Source organism: Marmota flaviventris, unplaced genomic scaffold, assembly GCF_047511675.1.
Source record: "Marmota flaviventris isolate mMarFla1 unplaced genomic scaffold, mMarFla1.hap1 Scaffold_48, whole genome shotgun sequence".
Taxonomy (NCBI): domain Eukaryota; kingdom Metazoa; phylum Chordata; class Mammalia; order Rodentia; family Sciuridae; genus Marmota; species Marmota flaviventris.
The window spans coordinates 105,343-111,234 of NW_027288296.1; the positions used below are offsets into that span (position 1 = coordinate 105,343).

The 5,892-nt window shown below is 39.4% G+C and overlaps 1 non-coding gene across 1 annotated transcript; it reads right to left on the bottom strand.

Moving 5' to 3' along the window:
- Nucleotides 1–285: 285 nt before the first annotated feature.
- Trnar-ucu (transfer RNA arginine (anticodon UCU)) lies at nucleotides 286–359 on the bottom strand. The gene has a single exon. It is a non-coding gene; the product is annotated as a tRNA-Arg (tRNA).
- Nucleotides 360–5,892: the final 5,533 nt, after the last annotated feature.

The following is a 5,892-nucleotide window of genomic DNA, read 5'->3' on the forward strand; positions in this document are numbered from 1 at the left end:
ATTTTACATATGAATAAAGCAGAATAAAATTAGTTGACATTAAAAAGTATTAATCTCTTCTAAATGAGGTAGTCTAATTTATGTGTCCCAACAAAGGTCCTCAATTCATTTTGTTTTCATATGTAAATCATTTTTATTAAAATAGCCCTGACACATAGAAACATTCCAAACATTTCAGTAAACACCTTTCTCTGGTGTGGCAGGAAAATAAAAGTGGGACTAACTTGAATTCAAACGACATGAAAGATCAATCTATCTCTTTCCTTTTTTTTTTTTTTTTTGTTTTTGTGGTACTGGGAATTAAACCCAGGGCCTCATGCTTAGAAGGCAAGCACTCTACCAGCTGAGCTATATCCCCAGTCCCATATTTTGGGAGGCAAAACCAGGGATTGAAGTCATGGGCGCTCTACCACTGAGCCACATCCCTCCCTTATTTTTTATTTTTACTTAGAGAAAGGTTTTCACTGAGTTGCTTAGCTTCTCACCATTGCTGAGACTGACTTCAAATTCAGGATCCTCCTATCTCAGGCATGCACCACCATGCATGGCCAACTTCCATCTCAAAAACTAAAGTACACAGCAAGTTAGGTCACAGGCTGTCAACAAATAGGTACACTATGTAAAAAACTATTTTTTAGTTGTTGATAGACCTTTATTTTATTTACTTATATGTAGTGCTGAGAATTAAGCCAAGTGCCAGACAAGTTAGCTACTGTTAGACCAGGACACAAGAAAAGACCACTGACTCCAATTAAAATCAAATTAAAGCAAGCTTATTATTTCGACCGGCTGAGCTGCCTCTCCCTCCCAAAATGGCGGGAACAAGACAGCACTCCAGCTTTCCTGAAGCCCAGATTTATAGCCCAGAAAGTTACACAAAGGGGGGTTACAGATAACAGAACTCTGACAAGCATCACACTAATGGTAGTTTACATTTTTTTGCTGGCCCCAACATCAGAATTTATGAGGACCATTAAAGCCTCAGAGAGGGTCATTGTCTGGCCAGGGAAGGCCAATATTTATGAGGTGTCACTAAGTTTCAGAGAGGGCTGCTATCTGGTCAGAGAGCCAGGCATGGGTGAGTTCAAGGCACGGGCAGGCATTTTAAGCAGGTTCAGAATTTGCAGTAATTTATAGTAAAGCTGAAATGATCTTTTCATGGTTTTGTGGCGAGATGCCCAATTTTAAGAAAAGCTCAGGTTGGGTCTATCACTACCACTGAGCTCCAGCCCCAGCCCCCTGGTACATATTTTTTTTATGGTGGATACTAGAGATTGAATTTAGGAACACTGGACTACTGAGACTCAGTCTTAGGGTTATTTTTTACTTCATTTAGAGATGAGGTTTCACTGAGTCATTTAGCACCTCACTTTTGCTAAGGCTGTTTTGAAATTTGATCCTTTTGCCTCATCCTCTCCAGCAACTGGGATTACAGGCCTGCACCAACACACCCAGCCTTTGGTATATTTTCAATACCTATTATAAATAGATTTTAACCAGTAGCCTTAAGTCTTTTCTAATATATTTTTGGATTGAATCCATAACCCAGAAATCAGTGAAACAGAGAATCTAGTTTTATCTCCAAAACTGTTTCATCTATTAGAGTGTCTGAGTTAAGATTACCCATTGAAGAATTTACTGTATATTGTGGTTTCATCCTGACCTCCCATATGTACCTCGTTCTGAGTTTTAGAACAGTCTGAAAAAAGGTACCCACAGATACCAAATATCTCGGAGTACTTAAAAAACACCAGTATCTGAGTCTTGCCTTCTAGGGACCAGTTTTAATTTTAAGTGTGTAGTTTCTAAAGGCATTAGTTAAATAATCTGCAGCTGGAAGGCATTTTCTGATAATACCTTTTATCTAAAAGGCACTTAATTTGTTTCCTTTTATTAGATACTGTGAATGAAGATACAATAAAAATAGAAGTGCAGCAATATCTTCAGCAAAAGGATTTCAATTGCTTTACATATATACCCATTTTTTAATTTATTTTGAATTTAAATTACATGCAAGTTCAATCTATCTCTTTCTCTCTTTTACTTTATTTATTTACTTATTTGTGGTACTGAGGATTGAACCCAGGGATTAACCCATGGGCATTTTACCAATGTGGTACATACCCAGTCTCCACCACTTTTATTTATATATTTATTATTGAGACAGGGTTTACTGATATGCTTAGGACTTTGCCGAGTTTTTGAGTCTGGTCTCTAACTTGAGATCCTCCTCTCTCACCCTTCTAAGCCACAGAGAGTACAGGCATGTACAACCTTGTAGTAGTACCCCAAATTATTACTAGTGGATTATGTAGCATTTTTATTTTGGGCTTTTAAAGAAACTTAACACTTTTTTCAAAAATATATTTATTAATTTATGCTGTTGCCAACATTTTTTACATGTTTTTGTACCCTAAATCCTTATGTTTATTATTATTATTATTATTATTATTATTATTATTATTATTATTTTGGTTTGGTGCTGAGTATTGAACCCAGGGGTGCTTTCCACTGAGACACATCCACTGTCTTTTTTATGTTATATTTTGAGACAGGCTCTCACTAAGTTTCTTGGAGCCTTGTTAAGTGAATGAGGCTGACTTCAAACTACCTATTCTGCTGCCTCATTTTCCTGAACTTCTAGGATTCCAGGCATGTTTCACCACTCATGACAATTTTACATTATTATAATAGCCATTCCAACAGCACTGTACAGGCTGCAGGAAATTCATTTGATTCATGAATTAAATCCCTGAGGCAAGTTTATGTGAAGTAGCCAGTGTAAAAGTGTTGTGTAAAGATTCCTTGGGAATAAACAGGGATTTTTTTTCTAACCTCTTTTGTGAATGACTGTTGGAAACCATAGTCCATAAAAGTCCTAGAAAAAAGAATGTTTATTTATTTGTTTGCAGTTTACAGATATTTGCACATGCCCAGTCGCCTTTGCATCTAAAACTTTAAACTTCAGAACATAGTAACTAGAACAAAATTTGTTAAAGTTGAGACACTGCACAAACAAAATTTTTTAGGTGCAATTGGTAGTTGTGGAGTTATTACTGTGGTCAGCAGAGTTGGGCCAGTGCTCTGGAAGGTCTCTCTCAGGGTATTGGTGATTTACTTTATTCTACACTATTACACCCACAATTCAATACTCCCAGCAATAGTAATTGAGAAAATATGCTGATAATGTCTTGAGCTAAACTGGCACCTTTGATATTTGCCTACTTCCCTGCACTGATCCCAGCTGAGTAATTAACATGCAACCAGAATGTGAATACGGTATTTCCTGGGCTTATTGTTTTGGGGTCAGCTGCTCCATTAGTGTGTGTGTGGGGGGGTCTGAAACCAGGCTGGTGCAAGTATTTTTGTATATGTTCCTTTGCTCTGGCTGAGGTCTATCATTTTAAATGACAAAAGATTTACAGTAATATGCTTGGACTTATTTTTTATACACTTCACAGTTTACATCAAGAAGAAATGCTGCAGTCTGTCTGGGCATGAAGCCTTGTAGGTTCAAACAGCAACACTTTATTTCAACTCTCACCAGCACTGCACGCATGCTTTTTCGCCAACACCACTCACATGGCCCTTCCAGCAACCCCCCACACTGGAAATCCCTCCTCTGGCACTTCCCCAATCAATGGGCACTCTCTGGGAATCACCAAGAGAACTCCAAAGTAGAGCAAGAACTTCAAAGTAGCGGGCGCCCAAGGCAGCAAGAGCCACCCCATTGCCTGACAGTAAAGGTCAAATATACAATGCAATCAATCCAGCATCATAGCAATTGGATATAGCTTAACTCAAATCATCATCTCAATGGTTCCCTGGCATAACCTTTCAAACACTCCCTCTGGCAAATGCCAGGCGTCATTCTGACTGACTGTGGCTCTCAACAAAGAAACAACAGCTAGAATTTATCTCAACACCCCTTTACATACAAAATATAGGTTGTCATTGAATACGTTGAAAGTTTAATCAAGATTTATTAATTAGAGAACAGGCTGATCTAGAGAGAATGTAAAGTACCACCAAGTCCTATGTTTTCAAAACAAAAAGAAATGTGAGATATATAGGCATGCAGAATAATTTTTAAAATTTTTTCTTTGTTTATTTTATTTCATTTTTAAATAGAAAGCAAATAGAGGAAAAGGGAGACCAAGGTGGGAAATATAATTACTGGCAAGACTATGAAACATTAAAAAATAGAATCTAGATTTCAGAAAAGAAAAATTTGACATATTGTATTTGGAGATGTGGATGGCATGAGTGTCCATGATAAGAATGTTGTAAGCTTCTGAAAGAAAATTGATCTGGTGAAAGAAGCTTATGTAACCCAGATCCTTACTTAAGCCATTTTCTGCCCCCCCAAATAAGCCATGCTAGGTAAACCACTGCTTGACTCTACTGCTGAATACTGAATAAAGAAAAGATTGCCAACAAAAGGTTTGCTTCATACCTTCCACCTTTGTCATGTTTGTGTCATTTATGCTCTTGTTAATCAATCCAAAATTATACAAACAGTAATGACATTTCAGCCCCTTTGAAATTTGTCAGTGAATTCCTGACCACTTTGATGGAGGCTCACAGCAGGCCTAGCAGGTGCCCTGGAGAAGACTTGGACCTGAATGGCAGCATAAGAACCTTATTTTCCTCCTTCTGAAATTAATCAATATTTTGAGATGACTTTCTGGCTGGAGGCAGAAAACAGGAATCATTTCAGAAGAATTGAGTCAGCTCAGAAATGTGTCAAACCTAGCTGGGCACTCAGCTCAGTAGTTGACTGGTCACAAATATCTGCAGTGGCCTCATGATTGGCAGCCTTGCACAAAGAAAGATCAACCTTGGTGCTTTCCCAGTTTCCAGGTAAGTCACATGGATCCCAGGCATTGGGCACTCATCTGCCTTCCTAATAAACCTGCAAAGCCACTTTCCAGTTGTTCATTCTTAATAGGTGCTGAAAACTCTGTGCTTTTCAAGGCGAATAAATAAATAAATAACAGCATCATGACTGCTCACCTGTTGGCAGCAGGTCCACCCTGGGCCCTGGAGCCCATCCTCCACTAGTTTGTTCTGCATGCCAGTGTGGCCAGCTCACAAGGCCATGGCGAACTTGCGGTTTTTCTGTTCCTGCTTATCCGTCTGAGACATATGTGTCCCACGGGAATGCCTTGACCTTTTCTGGTCTGATGGACTTCTTGTTAAGGGAGGTTTGGGTACCTGACAATAACAGATGTTGAAACTAAATTTCTCCCCTCTCCCTCCTGCTTTTGGGTAGTTTTCCACTTCTGCTGCTTGGGGTATAAAAGAAAGTGTGTTAGCAATAAAGTGTGTGACTCCTGGATGAAGAACCTTGGTGTCCTGTGTGTCTTTTAATCTCGCCGTCCCTCGCTGTTAAATACACAAGGAACAGGAATAAAAACTAAGACTGCAACCGAATTCGTTGAAATTATTGCCCAGGCTTGTCATTGGTTTCTGACAGGAGGATTTCTTAATAATAGTGACTGGGACCTGGTGAGACATGACCTTCACAAATTATTGAGGGACCGGGGCTTGGACAGTGTCCTGGTTGCCACCTTTTCCTTATGGAGGTTGATAAAGGATGCTTTATTAACAGATAAAGTAAAGATCAAGGATCAACTTGCTGAATGTGAACAGGCCCTTAATCAGGTGCAGGAAGAGCAAATGGCAGAATCCTTAAAGGATGAGGGTCCTCTTGAGGACTCGGGCTCGGGGGTTAGGAATTGTCTCCAGATTTCTAAGCCCGAAAAGGATCCTGAGGACCTCAGTTCTCTCTCTGAGGAAGAGGAGGGATTAGAAAGGGAGATAGAAGAACTAGAACATCGCCTTAAAAGGGCAAATGTGAGGGTGCCTAGGGCCCCCTCAATTGCCGCA